This window comes from Vicugna pacos, chromosome 22 (assembly GCF_048564905.1).
Source record: "Vicugna pacos chromosome 22, VicPac4, whole genome shotgun sequence".
Lineage (NCBI taxonomy): Eukaryota > Metazoa > Chordata > Mammalia > Artiodactyla > Camelidae > Vicugna > Vicugna pacos.
The window spans coordinates 12335075-12356565 of record NC_133008.1 but is presented as its reverse complement, the minus strand read 5'-3'; the positions used below and the strand labels follow the sequence as shown (position 1 = coordinate 12356565).

Here is a 21491-nt window from a genome sequence, read left to right as displayed (position 1 = left end):
CCCCAGTCCCAAGGCTGCTCCGTCCTCCTTTGGCCCTGTGTACAGGCTCCCCCAGCACAGGCACCACCGCCTCAGCCGGCAGCAGCCACGTCCCGAGTCTCCCTTCCATAAGGCAGAGCCGACTGTGTTAACCATAAACTTAGCTCTCGGAGCAGCCAAGCCAGAGGATGCTCTTATGACTTAGAACCCTGCACTTCTGTCCCTCGTGTTAGTGCTGATGTGGATGCTGCCACCTGTGTGAGCTTACCCGTACCCATCCATGGCGGCTGACCCTTTCACGTGACTGTGGCTGTGGGCACAGGGAGGCAACTACCCGGGGGAGCAGATATGGCCTGGAGACTCCAACAACTCTGTGACAGCATCCTTCTCCTTGGGGTCCACACCTGTGCCTCTCAGCCTGTGGGCTTTTCCCCCGGTCATGGGAGCTCGTGCTCTGTTGCCCATGCTCCAAGGAGAGAGGTATTGCTTATTGCCCTCAACCAATGATGGGCAGGGAGATGGCGGATTACTACCCCCGCTGCCTGGCCCTAGGTGAAGAGGTGTATTCTCCCATCTCCTAGACAATGAACTCCAGCTGCCCACAGTGGGAACTAGCTTGAAAACACACCTTTTATTGGCCGCCTTCTTTTCCCATCTCTCTTACCTACTCTCATGCCATTGCCTCCTAGGATCACTGCCAAATAACTACTCCCACCACAGCCCTTGTCTCAGTGGCTGCTTTTGGGGAAGCCTGAACAGAGCAAGGTGGGGTTAGCTACACAGAGCCCTGTGAAATTGCCAGCTCTAACCGGAGCAAGTTCATATGGTTTAACTAATAATTCTTGGTGCCTCAGCTCTATCTTCTGAGATGCCAAAACAACACGTCTGGTCTCTGTTACCTCAAGCATATCCATGTCTGTGAAGTTACAGGCTGTGTGCAACAACAGTTTGATGGGGTTTTTTCATGTGTGTTTTCCTGTCCTGGTGCATGTCTCAGGCTTGTCATGTTTTAATGATTACCTGATATTCCATTGTTCTGTTCTACCCACTTGCAGGACCAGCTTTGTGGGTGTGTAATCTGTGTGGTCGCACCGGGCCCCGAGTTTGGAAGAGGCCTGCACTTGGTTTAATGCTCTGCTGTTGCCATCAAGGTAATTCATTGCAGCACCACTTAAAAAAGCAACCCATTTTAAACAACCTAAATGAATATCAACAGGAGACATTCAATAGCATACAGAATAATTACGCCATGGAATACTACGCAACCATTAAAAAAACAGACCGAAACATAGTTACCTCACAAGACTGCAAAGAGAAAAGAAAGGGAACAGAATGGTGTTCACAGTAACTTACATTTCTATTAAAAAAAAAGATGAGATAGGCTAAATACTGTAAACTCATGCACAGATCAACTCTGGATGGAAGGATGGAGGAACTGGCTTTAAGACTGCGGTGGGGAGGGGAGTTGGAGGCTGGGAGATAAGAATGGAGAATGACAGACTTTTCACCACTGTGCTCCTTCTTGGTGTTTGAATTTTCTTTTTTTTCTTCCCCTGTGTGTATTTTTAAAAAATCAATTCCAAAATTTAATACTTTAAAATGTTTTTTTAAAGGGAATAAATAGAAAGAAAGAGGAAGGGAGGGAGGGATGGAGGGAGGAAGGGAGGAAGGAAGGAAGGAAGGAAGGATGGAAGGAAGGAAGGAAGGAGCAAGCTAGCTAATACGATGCCAAGCCAGCCAAGCAACCCTTCTGCTCTGACTCAAGCTTCTGGTCTGGAGTAACCAGAGCTACAGAAAAGCCTGCAGCTCATTTCTGCATTGCCCTGATGTCAACTTCCTCATATTTCCCTGGGGCTGCCATTGCAAGGTCCCAAGTGACAGTTCTTTTGAAATCCAGAGCAAAATAAAACCTCTTTATTTCTCTTGATGAATTTGTATATTTTCTGTTTTGAAAATAAGAATATATAACTGACTGTATCTCCTTTTTTTTTTCCCTTTGGCTGCCAGGAAGCTCAGAGACAAATTTTAAGCTCAGTTATATGTTTTCCACATGAGCTGTAGGTTAAATTCTTTTCTTTCCTCTGGGCTTGATTTTCTACGTCTATTGCACTTTCTTTGTCTCTGATTCTCTATTTATATTTTAATGAATGATTGATTTTAATGTATATGGGCTAAGAGAATAATTTGAATTTTTCAACTGAGGTTTTTCTCTTCCTGTAATTCCTTGTACCCTGCCTTCCCCTCAACTCTTTCCTTCATTCAGTTAATAAGACCAGGTGGCATCCTCGCCTCAGGGAAGGGATGTCACAGTAGGAGGATGAAGAAAAATCTTTTGAGTTTCAAAGTCCAAGCTCTGAGGGGAACTATGAGCCTGAGCAGTAGGTTTGGGAGAGGAGGTAAGAAGTCACACAGAGCAAAGCTGGCTGAAGCTTCTCAGGCTGGAGAAGGGAGCAAAATGAAGTTGCAAATAAGGGGACAGCAGAAAATTCAGATTTCTGGGAGAAGTCTGTCCCAGGGAAGCCTGTGCCCTGCTTCCCGTTCAAAGTACTGTGGCACAAATGGCTGTGTAGTAGACAGATGGGCCTGAGGCCACCTTCCAGAGTGTCCTGCACCCCAGGCAGCAGAGGAGCTATGTAAGATGACTCCCATATGCCACAGGAGGAGGGGTGTCTGGATGAGCTCAGAGGGATATCCAGAGGGGCCTTATGGTCAAGAATGATACTATGGCAGCATCCTTCATGGGCCCAAGACCAAAGTTAGATAATGGTCATCACCCCGGATGCAGCATGCTAGGACAGTGGCTGAAGACAAATGTCTGGCTTGCCCTGATGCTCCGTAGCCTCCCCAAATTGAGAGCAACCCATTGAAATCAAGACTTGATTGAGATGAACTTCCTGCCCTTTGGCAAAATGGTGCCCATAAAAGAAACTGACTTGCTGTGGAGCGAAACAGTTAAATGTATCTTATAAACCTGAGTTTGCAAAATGTCACACTCTAAGCCCCTCAATGGAATGCAAAGGAGAATCAAACGAAGAAAGCAGCAAAGAGCCTTATCCTAAAATTAATCCTTTCCAGACTCTTCTATTAGAGAAAGCCCAGGACAGAGGCCTGGCAGGGCCCCTCTGATAAGGACAGAATTTTCATGCTCAGGACACAGCTAGATCCAGCTCCCACATTTTGACGGGCCAGGAAGCGATGTGACTCACTTCCTATGTCTTCCTCCGTAACAAATGTTTTCAGAATAAACTGAAGCTGCCGCTGAGCACGGTTAATGGCCTGGAAGCTTCCCAGGTGCTTCAGGAAAGAAGCGGCCTTTTAACCATGGTTTTTGGCCTCCATAACTAAAGTCAGCCTTAAATGCTATTTGGAATAACAAATGAATGCTTGTCTGACTCTGAAAGCCTTTGCTAACTGCACTCCCATGCTTTATCATTTCACTGATGGAGTCTGCTTTTGTCATTTGGAGCAAGTGGCCTTGGCAGTCTGACTGTTACTTTACCTGTCTTTCAAATGAACGTAAGAATAATTTCTTCGTAGGGGACTGATACTGAGCAGATGTTCACAAAACCCCTTAAGATCTCCGGCACAGGGCCCTCAGAAGGATTGAGGCTGCTGTTGTACAATACTTTTTCTTCCAGTTTTGATTAAAAATGATCTATATGGGTTTATGTACACGAATGTGTAGACGCTAAAGGGACGTGCGCGCCAGAACCACCTCCATGCAGATCGGAATGCAAGGAGGGCGTCCTCCAGCCAGTCTCCCTAACAGCAAGCTTGCACAGACAAGATGATTGGAGGATAAAAATCTCTTTAAAAAAAAAATCGCGATGTTCCTGAGCTTTAGATGCCGCACATTCGTGGTGAAAGGACGTTGAGAGCCTTACTTGGCCTTGTGGTAGACTCTGGTGCCCTCTGCTGTCATCTGAGAGATGAACGTTTCTTCAGGGAGCCATCAAGGTCGGCCACAAGGAAGGCAAACCAGCTACTCAAGTTTCCACCTGAACTGGGCTCTGTTTTGAGCTACCTGGGTTGGAAGCCCGGGGTGTCCTGTCACATCAGCCTCAGTGTTCATCCCATAGATGACACTGCGATGTCTTGCAACAAAAAAGCAAATTCACTGAACACAAGGATTCCCAGGGATTGAAACAGCGCCAAAGTGTTTTGGAAAACTCAGTGAGAGGCCAACGCAGGCCGGGTTTGATGCAGCCCCGACCCATTGTGTTCTGAGGGTTGCTTATTCATTTCGAAATTTGTTTTAATTTTATTTTGGGTCCATCAAGCAAGAAAAGGGCTTGAATTTGGCCTGAAGTGTGGCATTCTTCATTGGACGTGCCCCCTCTGTCTGAGCCTGTCTGTAACACCCGGGAATGGCCCAAAGATAGAGTGCTCATTTACTCTGTAAGTGAGAAGGATATTTGCCCATTAATTTCAACTCCAGTGCTCCAAGCCCCATGTAAGTCTCAGTTAATATCATCTCACTTTAGATGACACTCGGAGGAGCTGGAAGACAATTTGTGGGGGGAAAGGAATAAGAGTTAGCGCACATTTAACCAGAATGTTAATATTTACTCGTTGCCGCACTTGGTATCTGGGAGGCTGCATAGTCACTAAGTGGGGATTACATCTTCAATTAAGTAGCGGTAGCAGGGGAGTTGGTGATGTTTCACAGAGGGAAACTGCCGAAATCATACTTTAAGGAGAACAATTTTTTTAAAAGCTACAAAAAAATTGAAATAAAAGCCCGAGGGGAAAAAATAGAGGGAACATTTCTGTTTAGGGAATCCTAATATTTTGGCTGAACACATTATGCAAAATTAAATACTATTTTAAACCAAGGAGATACAATATCTAATTAAGTTTTTGTGGTTGATGGGCTTAGAGAGGGCTGTGAATGTTGTATCCATTGAACTGAAAGAAGTAGAAAAATTAAATAACACTGCTCTACGGTTGAGTTTCACCCAGACATACAAGCAGTCTTCCATAGCCTGCTTTTACTCAGCCCGCTTCCTAGGCCTCACTGAAGGCATGAAAGAGAAATGAGAATGTGCACGATGAGCTCATTAAGCCTTCTAATGACCCCAAGGAGCAGGAATCAAGAGTTGTTAGCCTCATTTCCAAGCTGTGACCAGAGGCTGAGGGGCCATGGGACTCTCACAGGGTCATCTCATGAGTCCAGGGGTGGAGAACAAACAGAACCACCATCTTCCAAATGCATCTGGAACTTCTTCTGCCCCAGAATGCTCTCTGCTCTACAGTAAGAAGAATATCAAACTTTGGGATGTGAAGCTTTCTGTTACTGAGCAGAATTACCAGGAAGCACTACGATTTTAAGGCTACTTGAAGTTTTAGGAGAATGTCCATGTAAGGTGTGGCGAAACCAGACACAGAAGGTTAGTTTTAAAAGGGATGTTGATTTCTAATTGTTACATGAAGGCATTTTCAAGTCACTGAATAAAATAACTTTTAAAGATAGGAAATAAAAAGATTAGTATGTGATTTTTGGTAGGAAATTTTTAAAAACTTAACTTGAATAGCAGGCTTTCTTAAACTGAGTAAAATCAAAATACCTGCAAATATAATCCAGACAGAGACAATACTAACAGGGCAAAGACTGAGTATTTCTATTGTATATCATTAGTTTTTCCTTTAAATTTACCATCACAGAGGTACAACAAAAGAATTAACTCACTACTTTAAAAAGTTTAAACTTTGGTAATATTTTGTCTATAGTTCCTGAGATAAATTAAGCAGGGTCACATTTAATATTTAGGGGGGAAAAAAGAACTCTCAGGACATCTTCATATTGAGGTAAAAGAAATTTGGTCAGCAGGCTACTCTAGAAAGTAGGATATTCAGATAATAATTTGGCAATAAGGAAGCAGTTTAAATAATTGAAAATGAGGAATTGAGCCGGGAGAAGTCGCTCTTCGGTGGTCGTTTTTGTTTCAATTGCCACCAGCGAGAAGTAGGTGTTAAAAATAGATCACCAGGGCAGAGCAAGTGTCTGTGACAGGCACTTGCAGGCAGGATTCTAGAAATTCCAATCATTTAACAAATTGCACCATTAAAAGTCATAATAGGTCTAAAAGCCATTCTAAAAAGAACTTACTAAGTAATTTGACCTACATAATCATCTTGTTAAATTCATTTGATATCATGAGACAGTTAGTGAAATATGCATAGTCCATTATATTAAAGAGAAAAGCACCCTGCGATGGGTATCTGATGTGCACTTTGCAATCAGAGCTATTAGTTGTCTATAAAACTCCTAGACATGATTTGATTTGATTTGATTACTGTTATATCATTTTACTTTGTAACATATAGGGGTGGAGATTACAGGTCTGCTATTGCTTACTAGGAAATATTTAACGAAGGATGTTTTATTTATTAGCATAAAGAGACACAGTGGATTATCGGGTGATTAAAGTGATGATGTGGCTGCCGTACTTGTCAAAAATATCGCTCTAATTCAATAACAAGGCGACAGTCAGTCTCTGAGTTGATCTATGCCTGAGCAAACTGACTCTGAAAGCAGGACATGGCCCGCTTAAAAGGATCTTGGTAAATTTCTGTAATTGCACATTATCAGAAACAAACAGCAACAACAGTAAACCCACAGAATGATTTCTCAATTGAAAGTTTGCTTTTCTCTGCCAGGAGCCCCTGCATCTTATCTTTTGCGTTCCTAACATGCCAAATCAATAATAGAGAGTGAGATTTAATGTTACTAATCTACGTGGGAAATACAATATTTTTTATAAGAAGTAAATTGAGAAGAGAATCAATAAAGAGAGCAAAGGAGCTAGCATTTCTGGAGTGGCTGCTGTGTGCCGGGCTCTGTGCTAAGTATTTCACAAGTACTAGGCAAGCTATCTCATTTAATCCTGTGGGAAGCTGCAAGTGAATGCATAAATAAATTTATTTTTAAATTTTGAACTGCACATATATTTACTACTTTGCCCTTTGTTGTCCTTTGGTTTAATGTCATTCAAGCCCTACGAGTAATTTGTGTCATCAGAACTACTTTATACCATGTTGGGAGGGAAAAGTTACTAATATCACTTGTCAATGAAGACGTTTACTGCCATGAATGTCCATATTTTATTCTCAACTCTTGCTCAGAGAATACTTGGTCAGAATTTTACTCTGCGTCTAGTTAAGCGTAAAATAAATCCTTCCTGAAATGCCAGCTCTTTGCTAATCACTGCGAATTTAAAGAAGTCTTCAAAGATAAACTCCATCATGTAAATCGGTTTGTTCTTTAATATTTGTTAACTGTATTTATATGCATTTCAGGACAAAGCTTGTGCTGTTTCAAGTTAACTATTAAAGATTCTGATTTATTTTAGGTTACAAGCCAAGAAATGGTAGAGACTTTCAATTATTTTAATATGTCAGTGAGCTAAAACTGATCTGGTACGTCATAAATGTTTACTGGGCTTTAGGAGCAGTTTAGTTTCACAGCGCCCTCTGCTGTTACTCTGTAAGTTTTTCACTCTTCTAACTCACCAAGAGAGCAGAGCTCAGCGAGGAGAGGAATCTACTCCTCAGGGAAGGGTCATCGCAAGACAGGGGCAGATCCTCAGGCTTTCAGAATCTGAATACTGACGGTGAACCTAGCTCAGGACACTGATGTGCGCTGACCGAACCCCCAGGAATTCTCTTTCTATCCCTGTCCTCTCCCCCAACCCCCAAGGCTCCTACATCCAGCCGCCTCCCGACAACAACTAACGGGCATTATACATTTCGCACCTCCAGAACAGACTCTTGTCTTATCACTCCCAGTCCAAACATGACTTACCCCCAGGTCTTCTCATCTCCATTTGTGGACCATTAGTCATGCAGCCCTCAAACCTAGGAGTTGTCTGTGATTTCTCTCTCCTCTCACCTGGCACACAGTAAGACTTCATAAATATCTGCTGGATTAACTGGACAAAGAAGCAGAATTTCAGTGAATTAAATTACAGAAAAGCATCTATGAAAACAGGAATAAGATCAACACATTATTTCCAGATAGGCAGCCCTGCATGGAGAGAGGCCAGCGCCGTTTATACATCCCTGGCCATCCCTACCCAGGCAGGATAGAATCCCTTTTGATTCCCATCAGGCAGCGCAGGGAACAAAGGGTCTGGCTTTAAGCTTCTAAGTTATGAGTACATTCCTTCCTCACTCTCTGAGACTGTGCACTGTTTCTAGTTACTTGGAGTGTAACTGGATTGCTGCTAAACCCGCCAATCTGTAAACAAGCCATCTCATGTGCTTCTCGTCCCCAGACAGCTCATCTGCACCATTGTGTGTGGAAGCTTACTCTTGTCACTGGCTGAGAATAACTTTTTCCTTGTTCTAGGAGACCCTTAAGTGGCCCCTTCGACCACTGATCTTTACCGGTCAGACTTACTAAACAAAATGTGGCATTCTTGCAGTCAAAGTAATTTCTAAATTATCTTGGGGGTTAGTTTGATTTAAACCAACACCCTTTGATTTAATACTTATAATACACAATTTGATAACACATACATAATTCAAAATATCAACATTAGGCTAATCCCACAACCCAGGGATAAATTCTGTTAACATTTTGATGTATTTTTTTAATAGTGTATTTTTTAGACAAGTTTTAGGTTTACAGCGAAGTTGAGTGAGATACAGAGATTTCCCATATATGCCCTGCCCCTACATACCACAGCCTTCCTCATCATCATGCCCACAGCGGGGCATTTCTTACGATTGATGGGCCTATACCAGCCCATCATCACCCACAGTCTGCAGTTGACATATGTTTCCCTCTTGAGTGTTACACATTCTATAAGTTTGGACAACTGTATAAAGTCAAGTATCTACCATTATAGTGTCACATACAGAATGATTCCACTACCCTAAAAGTCCTCTGTGCTCTATCTGGTCATCCCTCCCTGCCCCCCAACACTTAGCAGCCACTGATCTTTTCACATTGACATATTTTTTAGTCTCTTTTCTGTGTATATGTGTGTATGTATATACACATACATATGTGTATATACAAATATAAAATTGGGCACATACTATATATATAATTTTATTTTCTGCTTTGTTTTCTCCTTAAATTTTAAAAACTTCATGTTATGGAAAGTCTCAAACATACAAAAGAGGTAAAGGGAAAACTATAATGAATCTCCATGTGCCCAGCACCTGGCTTCAGTAATTATCAACAGTTTGACAATTGTGTCTCATCTATCTCCCTCAATTGCTTTTATTTATTTATTTATTTTTTGCTGAAGTATCTTCAACACATTCAAGCATCATGTCATTTCATCCATAATACTGAAATATGTATGCATATAGACTGCCTTTTTCATTTAACATGACATCTTGAATACTTCCCATATCATTCACTGTGGTTTGAAACATTGTTTTGAACAACTGCCAAATACTGTCATTGTTTATATGTATTACAAACCTTCTAGTGCATCTCTGGTTATTTTCTTAGGATACAGCTCTAGAATTAATTACGGGATCAAAGGATAAGATTTTAAAGATACGAGAAATACTATAACGATTAATCAATTTATATTCCAATCACTGGAATGTGAAAGGGTTTGTTTCCTTGAACCCACACTAACTCTGGGTATTACCAATTGTATGGGTCAAGATTCCATTGCAGATAACAGAATCCACTCTAGCTGGAAACAGATTTATTACCAGTTATTATAAAATCACTAGAAGATTTGGAAAGCTATTGAGCTCCCAGAAATGAATTCAGAACCACATTACAGAACTGGCTCACCGAGGGAGCCAGCCACCTCTGTCATACTGGGAAGCTGGGAATAAGAAATTCATCATCACAATTGCAGGTTCTAGGCTCACAGTGCCTTTGTCCTGATTTTCACTGTCAAAATGAATGCCTCTAAACACCCGTAAAACTGGAATTGGACCTTGGTCTTTCACTACAAATGCCATAGAAACTCTAAATGCCTCTAGGACTGTGCTTGCTGGCAAAAACAGTAGAATTATGGCATGTGCCACAGAATATTTCTACTGTCCTAACTTCACATGGGCACACTGCTCAACAAAAGGTAGGTCATCTGAAAAATTTTAGCTGTAAGGGAGTCTGGGAAATGTAGTGTTTTGCTTTCCAGCTTTTAGCAGGCAGCAAGACATAATACAAAGTGGTTGGAATGGAGCTAAATGAGCCAATCTGTACTGTCTGCTACAATCCACCCTTTTGGCAATGCAGCATCCATATACAGTCTTCTATCAACAAATCTTGCAAACAAAAATAACAGCCAAAACCAACATTCTTTCTTAATGGACTCATACCTCATACAAACAAAAATGAGCTTATCCTAGAAAGGAGGCGCAAATGTCACTGCATGCATCTCTAAGTGATAATTCATTCCTCTTTCAGTATAATCACCTATTGATGCCTGGAAATCTATGTGCTAAATAATAAAACTTACTACAATGCTGTATTAAGTATCTTAACTTACTCTATATAATACAGGAGGTGAGAGAGGACGAGAAAAAAAGAAACAGTATTATGTATAAAACTTGTAACCATGGATCTCATTTCTTCGATTAGTCATAAGGTATTCAACACCAGCCAATGGTCAAAGATGCTGTTTATATTTGGTTTATTTGATTCAGAATCCAAACAAGGCCCCACATGGTTGTTTGGTCTCATAAGCCTCTTTTATCCAACATAGCCTCCACCTTTCTTTTTCATGCTTTGATTTGTTAGAGAAACCAAATTATTTTTAAAGTATAGAATGTTTCATATTTTAGATTTGGTTGATTGTGTTCTCTTGATATCATCTAACTTGTTCCACTATTCCCTATTATTTCCTGAAAGCTGGTAGTTATTCTCAAGACCTGATTAGATTCAGGTTCCATTTGTCTGTTGGCAGTGGAGCTCACAGGCACCTTTGTGTGCTTCCTGTTGCATCACACTGTCATGCATATACTGTCTGTTACCTATTTTCCGAGAGTCTAAGATTGAGCATTGGGTTCAAGTGGTGTGGCCTTGGTCCCTGCATTATAAAGAGTCTCACCAATACTCCACCTAATGAGTGTCCCTTGTGATTATGATCTGGATCTATTATTTCATTAGGAATTAAAATAGATGATTTTTCTAATCCTACCAGTTAGCTACCCATGAATCACTATAGGTCTGCACCTCTGGCTATGTCTTTCTCTAAGCAGAACAAATGACCAGGTACTTCTATAGTAATTCTATATGTAATACCAGACATCATTGTTTGTTGTTCCTCAATTAAAACTGCCAAATTTAGCAAATAAAAATACAGGACATCCAGTTAAATTTGAATTGCAGAAATAATAAATAATTTTAAATATAAGTGTGTTTGAAATGCTAAAAGATAAACTGAGTCATATGGAAAATTTTAAGAGTGTTTTTGAGCAAAAATCTATTTGAATCGGTCAACATCCACTCTAGCACATAGAAAGGAGCTCCAAGGAGCTGTACAAAATGAAACACTTTTATAGACAGAAGGGAGCAGGAACAAAGAAGTTATATCAGGCAAAAGAGTGGGTTGGTTATTGCAAGGTTACTTTCCTTTAGGGGATGGCAGGGGTCTATCAGGCAGATTACCTAACTAGTGCTGATCACTGGTTGATCACAATTCCTGATTGACTGGTTTGAGATTCCATTTCTGGGAAAGCTGAAACTGTAATGAAGTCTAGTCTTGGTTTGGTGACATGGGGCTTAGCATAAGCAACTCCACTGTTGTCTTGTTTTTCAGAGAAATTTTCAGAGGCAGGGGCAGGTTAGGGTTAGCTGGGACAGACAGAAGTCTGGAAGGGGACAGTGAGAGGATCAGAAAGAAGTCATTAGCCAAGGACCACAAAGGGGAGCCAGTGAAGACAGCTTCCTATGGAAGGTTTTGTGTCTAATTGTTGGACTGAAGTTGTTGTGGATCCACAAGGCTAGATGTTGGGAATAAAAAGTGAATGTGAAGCAGAAGAGAGAAGGGACAAACTGGAAGCCATGAAGACATACTGGAACTCACATCTGTTTTTCAGAGCCTCCATCCTTGATGCCATGAGTGACATGCAGAAGAAGCTGCACATGCACCTGGCTCAGGACCCAGAACTGAAGAAGATGCAAAGAGCCAAGGAACCAGCCAATGTGTGACAACATAAGCCAACAGCAGCAGCACCTGGAACCCTCTATTCATCTTTAGGCCTTGATGGCGACTGTTTCACTCTCATCGTCCAAACCTCATGCACATTTTTCTTATGGCTGCCCTTAACCTAAGAGTTAAGGGAAGGGAATTCCAAGTAACATAGTTCCAGTTAACCAGGTTAGCATCCTGCAAAACCACCACAGTTCACCTCATGTCTATTAACCATAGTTATCTTCTAAATAAAGACAGCAGTAGAATCATACCTCTGGCTAACACGTGGCCACTATCCCCCATACAATAAAAACATGCTAACCCTCTATGAAAAAGAAAGTATAAAAGCCCGTCTTTTGGATTATTAGCTAAGTCACACTCTACCTTTGACATCCTGTAATTTTAATACTGAGCTATTGAGTTGAGGTAGTTTTTCATTACATTTTATCATAGGTCATGGGAGAACTAAGATGCTTCCCAGGGGAATGACTGCATTCCAGACGTAGTCCTCCTGACTCCATTGTGTACTAGCAACCCAGTTTCCCTTTGATAGTCAAGATCAATCACCCTAGCCAGTACAGAAACTCCCATTTTGCCTGAGGAGACTTCAGTGGCCAGGCACAAGCCTCAGTTTCCAGTTTAATGGAATCATTGCTATGTCCCCTGGTGGAAGCATTCCTTCCTTAGGAACTAAGACCTCTAGACCAACAAAACCCAAAGGTAAGGGAATGAGAAGCAAAAATTGTATTAGGGATCACTAGGAGTAGAAATGGGAGTGGCTTTTCTCGTGATTACCATTCCATTTCACTCCTAGATTTCCATGGATCCTGGTTATATACTAACCCTTGATTTCGCACATTTACTGCAACATGGAGGACATTACTCCAGCCCAAAAAGATGTTGCCATCTGGCTGAGAATGTAACTGAATCTTCACAAGGCCACTATACCATTCTATGAGGCCAGATGACAGCAAACAAGGGACCAGTGGGTTCCATGGGCATGGATTTATCGCCACACTTCATTTGCTGTAATGTAAGTCACTTGGTCTTGTAAGTTCCTTGGTCGATGCATTATGGAATGCGATGACAGTTAAAAGTCTATTAATTCCATGGAGGTTGGTTTTGGCAGAAGCAAGTGGGCAGGGAAAGCAAATCTACATACAAAGTTAAGTATCTAATCTAGTGAGAACAAAGTGCTATCCCTTCCAATACAGAAGAGACCCATTGAAAACAAGATAAACTTACTTCTAACACCATATGACTGGTCCTGGGGAATGGGGCCACATCAGAAGCTCATTGCGGGTCTTTGCTCTTGGCAGGTTGGGCTGTGGAAATCCGTGTTGCTAAGCCCATGCATAACCTGTCTCTGCCACTTTGGCCTTTTTTTTTTTTTTCATGAGCTTTTTGGCCAGGGATAGGGGCACTGGAGAAAGAGGCTGACTGATGGTAGCGGAACAGTTCACCTTGCCTGTATGATAATTAAGATTCTTCTTTGCTTAGGTGACTCTTTGCTAAGCATTCACTTAAAATACTAAAATCTTCATATCCTGTGCCCTTCAGAGAGGTCTGTCCACAAACCTATTCCCCAGACCTCCTTGGCACTAATTTTCTAATCATTCTCCCTCCAAGTCCCTGACCATCCAGCCAAACAATTATCCATGAATCACTGTAGATCTGTGCCTCTGGCCATCTCTTTTTTAGGCAGAATGAACAACTAGGTACATTGCTCAGAGTTATGCCTGCTGACAGAATGTCCCTTCTCCATGGTCTTTCAGGGACACAGACGAGTATATCAGTTATCTATCGCTATATAACTAACCACTCCAAAACTTAGTGGCCTAAAATAACAGCAATCACTTATCTTGCTCATGGATTGGTTCTTTGGGCCAGGCTCAATAGGGATGGCTCGTCTTTAGCCCATGTTGGAATAGCCCGTTGAGAAACTTGACTGGGGCCTGGAGGATGGACTTTCAGTTTGGCTCATTCAATGACTGGTGAACTGGTGCTGGCTGTTGGCTGAAGTGTAGCCAGGACTGTGGGCCAGGTCTTTGTTCTTCTCCAGGTAGGCCCCCCACAGGCTGCCTGAGCTTTCTCATAGTATGGTGGCAAGGTTCGAAGAGTGAGAACCCCAAGACCCTTGGGAGTCACATGACATCACTTCTGCCTTACTCTTCTGGACAAGGTGCAGGTTCAAGGGGAGGGTACACCGACTCTACTTCTTGATGGGGGAGTGTCAAGGTTATAGAAGAACTGATGGGGCAAGAGATATGACTGTGGCCTTCTTCAGAAATACAGTTTACCATAATGCAGGTTGAGAGAGAGGAGCAATGAAGTGGGAGTAGGGACCCTAGGCATCTGGGCCCCTTGCCTAAGAAACTTATTGTCTCTTCTGGATTTACCTGGACCTGATCTCATATACCACTTCCACCTGCAGGTGAAGTGCTGCTGTGCATGCCTAACTTTATGACTGGATGAGTGGGACAGCACTCAGTCTATGATGGGCAGAACAGGTTACATGGTAACTTGATGACTCATAGTCAAGTGTTTAGTTGCCACTAGTGTCCATTAGCAAACCATTCTCAAAGGAGAGTAGCTTTCTGTAGAGGATGACATAACTTTGGTCCAAAATCCTAAATGTCTGAGCAGTTAATCATCTATGGGGGCTTGCTGAAGTCTCCACATAGATCCCTATGTTCAACAGACACTTCAAGCACCTTTGGATCTTCTGGGTCATGTGGGTCATATGACCCAAATGGTGGAGCAGCATCATAGCCTTTCTCTTGTTCCTACTAAAAGCTGGTAGCCTTTTGGGTCACTCAGTAAATATGTTAGAACAGCATGGCCAAATGAGATATATGTTGCCTCCCAAATCCAAAGAGGCTCACTAAGCATTGTGCTTCTTTCTTGGTAGTAGAAGGGAACAGATGTAGAAACTCATCCTTCCTCTTGGAAGGGAAATCTTGAGATATCTCAGACCACTGGACCCCTAGAAATTTCACCAAGGTTGCAGACCCTTGAATTTTGTGGGATTTGTTTCCTATGCTGTGGTATGCAAGTGTCTCACCAAATATCTAGAGCAGTTGCTGCTTCCTGCTCACCAGGTCCAATCAGCATGATATCATCAATGGAACAAACCAGCTTAATGTCCTGTGGAAAGGCAATCAAGGTCCTTCCAGACTAGATCATGACAGAGGTTCTGAAGATTGATATAGCCCTGAGGGAGGACACTGAAGGTGCCTTGCCAGCTAAAACGAACTGTGTCTGATGGTCTTAATTAACAGATATAGGCAGGGAAGGCATTCTCCAGGTCAACAGCTTAACAGCAGGTCCTGGGGATGTGTTGATTGACTCCAGATATTAAACTATATCTGGAAGAGCCGTGCAATAGAAGTCATTACTAAATAAGTTTATGATAATCCACTGCCCTTCTCCAAGATTCATTTGTCTTCCGCACAAGCCAAAGAGGCAAGTTGAAGGGGGAATAGGGTAGGAATTACCACCACTTCATCTTCTTCCAAGTCCTTGATAATGGCATGAACCTCTGCAGTCTCTCCAGGAACATGGTATTGCCTTTGGTTTACTATTTTCATAGGTAACCACAAATAGAAGCAGTTATGGTGACTTCCATTTGGCCTTTTCTCTCATCAGAGCCCTCATTCCACAGGTCAGGGAAACGTTGTGGGGATTCTGCTGGCTTATGAATATATCTCTGCCAATTACATATTCTAAAAGAAGAAAATGACAACCTCAGGTTGGCCAATTACCAATTCAGGACATGGTGGGAGTCCTCCATGGTGAGGTTTAAAAGTACCCTCATCCAGACGGCAAACCATGTGGAAAATTGGGTCTAGGTCTTAGTAGTAACATACCTACTAAGGAATTCAGAGGAGCCTGAATTTGTAGCCTCTGCAGGTCTCTTAGCCATAAGAGGGAAGAAACAGGTCCCAGAGAGCTGGTGAGGCGATACCCAAGGAGAACTTGTTTGACTCCATTGAAAATTCCAGCTTCTCTGAACCTGTGAGCCTGCAGGAGTGGTCCAGTGCCCATTGCTAGAATCCCTTTGCCTGAAGATTACATTTGTTCCAGCTAAGGTGGATGACTTTCAAGATGATACTTGCCCTCCCCAAGATCTGTTCCCACCTCCCCTATTGGATATTAGACCAGTAACTAGTCAAGTCATAGCACGGCCTGAACCTGCTAGGAAAGAAGAGAGATTATTCCCTGAAGAGTACAGGGCCTAGAACTGAGGGAAAATACCCACTGACAGTGGATTTGAAGGAATGAGAGGTGAATATAAAGTCTGATGATAAGGAGGATCTTTTCATAGTTTAGGATTCAGAATCTTAGCAAGGGTTCCTAGATCAGCTCTAGCTGGGATGGCTGCTGAAAGCTTGGGAAAAAATGATAGTGTACAGAATTAAAGGTAGATGTGCTAGAAGGATGTTGGGAAGTGCTGAGGAAGAGATTACAAAACTCATTATATAAGATCCAAGAATTCACCCGATGATCAGGGGAAAGAGAGCCCAGAGGTTCTTCCTTTCATTAAGTGATAGTGAATGTCTTACTGAAGGAGCAATTTTCATCACTGAGAAGCTCAGTATCGGCTGTTATCTGGGGCCAGGAGGTGCTACCAAAGGCAAGGTGGGTGAAATTAACTTAATGGGTAGTAAGTCTGGAGTACCATCTGTGGTAGAGAAAGACACCAATGAGAAGTTTCTGTCAAGCCCTATGGGTAAACCATGATGCAGACCCCTAGAGTGCTGGAGCAAGGGCATGATGTCTGCAGTAGAGAACCACTTCTGAAGTGTTATTGTGTCCTGGTAAAGACTGAGTATCCAACCATGGGGCCAAGTCACTGTCAGATGCACAAAATCATAAGGCTGGGGAGACCCAGCAACACTCCACTATACAATGGAAGTAATATACTCAGGGTTGAGCTGAAGCAGCTCCAAAGGGCATAAGCAAGCTGTATGAACAGGTAGCCCAGACTCTACATTATCTACTTCCATTGCACAAATGCTTATACCTATGGCCTCATGGTAGGTTCCTTAAAACCAGCTGATTAAAAGAGAAACCCTGAGCTGATTCATAGACGGAACATGTTAGTGCAAGCTGGGAATGGACGGGATGGGCCACTCTGAGGTGGCCCTAAAAGACAATGGGGAGGATTAATCCTCCCAATGGTCAGACCTTTGGATGGTGCCCTTAGTCATTCACTTTGCATGGACAGCAAAGTGGTCTCACATAAAGAAATAGACAGAATCCTGGGCAGTGACAAATGGCGAGTTGGCCAGGGACTAGAAGAAATGGGATCGAAAGATCATAGATAAGGAGGTCTGATAAGGGGAACAGGCACTTGATAGACCTATGGAGTAGATACTAAATGTGCAGATATATGTCATTTCTGTTTTTGGGGGGTGGGTGGGTAATTAGGTTTATTTATTTATTTTTTAATGGAGGTACTGGGGATTTAACCTAGGACCTCATGTATGCTAAGCGTGTGCTCTACCACTGAGCTATACCCCACCCCTTCCCAGATCTTTGAATCATACAATGATGCTCACCAGAGAGCATCCACTGCAAAAGAAGAACTAAACAACCTATGAACAAGATGACCCACTCAGGAGATGTCAGCCAGCTTCTGCCCCTACTCCAGTGCTCACATAGTGGCTCATAAATGGAGAAATCATGGTGGCACAGATGGATACCAATAGCATAGGCTTGCTCTCACTAAGGCTGATGCGGTAGTGTCACCACCAAACGTCCAGTCTGACAGCAGCAAAAATCAATGTTGAGGGTCAGTTAAAACTCTTAGGTGAATGGAGGACTTTATAAAGGAAGAATCAGGCTGACGATACCTGAACTTAACATCACAAAAAGAGAAACAATCAGACAATCTGTGTTCATGTACAACAGGAAACATTCAAGCCTCCTATGAAGTATTCTTGCCAAGAAAGTGAACACATCCTGGTGAAGACTCTACATCATGGCTGCAGACAACAGAACTTTCTGCAATGATGGAAATGTTATTGCGTGCTACCTAATACTATATCCAATACTATAGCCATTAGTCAATAGCCACGTGGGTGTTGAGCACTTAACTAATGAGACTGAGGAACTGACTTTTAAATTTTAGTTAATATTAATTATTTGAAATTTAAGTAGCCACATGTAGTTAGTGGCAACTACATTTGACAGAGCAGCTGCAGATCTACTAATTTACAGAAAAAACAGGGAGTAAAGGAATAGGAATGGGGTAAATGGTAACACATCTCAGTGTATAACGTGTAGACCTTGTTTGGATCCTTAATTAAGCAAACCAAAGGTAAGAGATAATTGGGGAAATCTGAACTGGATAATTCATGATATTAGGAATTATTTAAAATTTTGATATGTATCATAATGATATGTTTAAGCTTTACAAAATTATCTCTCAAAGATTCATACTGAAGTATAGACAGATGAAAATATACATATGTGGGATTTACTTTAAAAGAATCCAGCAGAGGTGGAGAGCAAATGGTAGTAAGAGGGTATATATAAAATAAGATTGGCTGTAGCAACGTACTAACTGTTGAAGCTGGGTGATGGGTATGTGAGTGTTCATCAAAATAGTCTTTCTATTTTTGTGCATGTTTGAAAATTTCCATTACAGAATGTGTTAACACATGAAGAGATAAATAAAACCTGGAATTTTAAAAACAGTGTATATTTCATCCTGTGGAATATTATGCAACTCTTAAAAAGAATGCAATGGGCCTCTATACATTAGATATCACAGAACGATAAGGATATGTACAAAGATACTTACTATAGCAGTCTGCTTGGGTTGCCATAACAACATATCACAAACTGGGTGGCTTAAACAACAGAAATTTCCCAGTTTTGGAGGCTGGGAAATCTAAGATGAAAGTGCGAGCCAATTCAACTTCTGGTGAGAGCTTTTTTCTGGCTTGCAGATGGCTGCCTTCGTCCCATGTCCTTACAAAGAGGAGAGAGAGAAAGCTTTGGTGTCCCTTGCTCTTCTTATAAGGGTACCAATCCTATCAGATTAGGGCCCATCCTTAAGACCTCATTTAACCTTTATCACCTTTTCACAAGTTCTATCTCCAAACAATCACACTGAGGTTTAGGTTTTGGAGGAACACATATGAATTGGGGGGGGGGGGGACACAAATATTCAGTCCAAAACACTTACTAAAGCATTATATCTTACAGTAAAGTTATGAAGATGATTTTTGCACTTATCGATGGAGAAATGAATAGTTAAATTATAACATATCCATATTAGGTACTAGTTTGGACAAATGTCCAAGATATATTTTTGAATATAAAAAGCAAGTTGAACAATATATGAATCACATACATTAAAAAAAAATACCAAAAAAATCCCAACTCTATGATCTGTCCCCATTCCACATATATGTATGTATAGCCTGGAAGGATAATCACACAACTATTAACAGTGATTAACCTTAGGGAGTAGGAATGGGGATATGGAAAGAGGGGCATTTTACTTTTTCACTTGTATAGGCCTAAATACTATTAATTTATTTTAAAGATAATGTGTATTCATTACATTTGTGTATCTGAAAAATGTAAGAAGTCTTTTTTTTCCTTTTAACCACTTAATTCCATGAGATCATATCTGGACTAGGTACATAAAATACTAAAATAGCAAATGTATTTACATAACATGAGCTATGGCTTCCAAATGGTACAGGCTCTGTACAGAGCTGCATTGTCCAGAAATTACAGAGTAGTTACAACTTTTATTTGCATGAGCTCAAAGAACATTAATCCTTTCTCCACTATCCTATAGCTTCTCTCTTGAACCTTTTGCCATTCTAAATCCCTAAATCCTCCTCAGCCATAGTCCTCTCCTTCCTTTTATCAGCCTTTCTCAGTTCCATTACACAGATATCCCTCCAAGGCTCAGTTTTCTTCTCTAGTAATTGGGCACACTCTCCATTTTGAAAGATCCAAGAATCAGGCTAGTGAAGACTCTTCGGTTGGGGGCAGGGAGAAGGTGGGGAACAGCTAAGACCATTCATAAATTGTTCTCATTGATTTCTCCAAATTTAGAATTTTAATTCTATTAAGCAATAATTGGTTCATGTGAATCACAGTTTATCTTCCCAAATAGACTGTTTTTGGAGAAAAGTGGGTATGGCATCGCTGCCACTATTTTTGTTCTTTACAGTACTTCTTAACTTTGACTTGTTGATGTAAAAAAGATAACTAGGGGGATCCTCAGCACGAGTTCCCAGAAGCTGCAGTTGGCGGTGGGGCGGGGAGAGAGGGGTCTTCAGTTAAAGTGTAGCTTGTTTAAGATGCTCATTTCCGGGCTCACTCCCAGAGTATTAAGTAAGGTTTATGCATTTCTTACAAGTTATATGCGTTCTTTACAGGTCAGAACAGCCTTAGGAATGTTACAGATTAAGAAATGCAGTGCCTCAGACACTGGACCCTCACATAAATCTCCGAGCCCTTTTACATGCATGTTAGTAAGATTTAGACTTGGAGCTAGAGAACCCTGCCTAAAATCACTTCATCTGTTTGGGCACCTTACTTTCTCTCAGACCGTCTCCTTGTCTGCAAAGTGGGAATAGTCACATCTGCCTCACAGGACGTTATGTGGCGACAGAGTGTGGATACACAGCTCTTTTAAAACCTGAGAGAAATCACCCAGGTTTGGTTCATGCCCTGCTTATATGGAAGAGGCCCATTCAGTCCCGTTTTGGCCCCAAAATGACATAATGAAGGATTTCAACTTCGGAGATGTTTCTTAAGAAAGGACAGAGCTATAAAAACACAGCTGAATAAGTCTGGCTAGCAGCTACATCTTTTCTCCTCAACAAACGGAAATCCCTAGTCCACTCTGGCTCCTGAAGCTTTAACTTTGGGAAAATAATGAACTCTGCGCCCAGGCCTTCAGGCAAGTCAGAAAACCTGAAGTGGTCATGCTTGTTTCGAGGTCCGCGAGGCAGAGGATGGAGAAAGGTGAACAGAGCTGCTCTCTGGCTCACTTAGCAATCGGCTCGCCCTCCTCAGCTAAAAACCTAAGAGTTACCGTCGCCATTTTGCAGGGTGGGCTGAACAGGCTCCTGGCGCGAGGCCCGGACGCCAAAGCGGGAGAAGACGTGGACGGCTTGGAAGGGGGAGGAACGCGCGCTACCCTGGGGCAGCACGCGTGCGCACGGCGGCGGCGGCGGGTGGGTGGGGCTAAGGTACGAGTGCGCGTGCTCGGTGGGCACCCACGAAGTACCTGGAGCGGGTGGGGGGCGAAGTAGAAAGGAGTGAGGTTGAAGAGCGCTTGCGCGGGAGGGCGACCGGGAGGGGAGGGGGGCTCCCGAGCACGCGCGCGGAGACGGGACTTGAGGAGTTCTCGCGAGA

At 42.2% G+C, this 21491-nt stretch overlaps 1 long non-coding RNA gene across 1 annotated transcript in view; it reads right to left on the bottom strand.

The window, feature by feature from the left end:
• Positions 1–21244, bottom strand: part of LOC140688420 (uncharacterized) — a 28116-nt gene extending 6872 nt beyond the window's left edge. The window contains exons 1-3 of the long non-coding RNA XR_012063101.1: positions 21169–21244; positions 18907–19076; positions 7784–7910 (exon numbers count right to left, since the gene is read on the bottom strand). This is a non-coding gene — a long non-coding RNA (uncharacterized lncRNA). The remainder of the gene's footprint in view (positions 1–7783; positions 7911–18906; positions 19077–21168) is intronic.
• Positions 21245–21491: the final 247 nt, after the last annotated feature.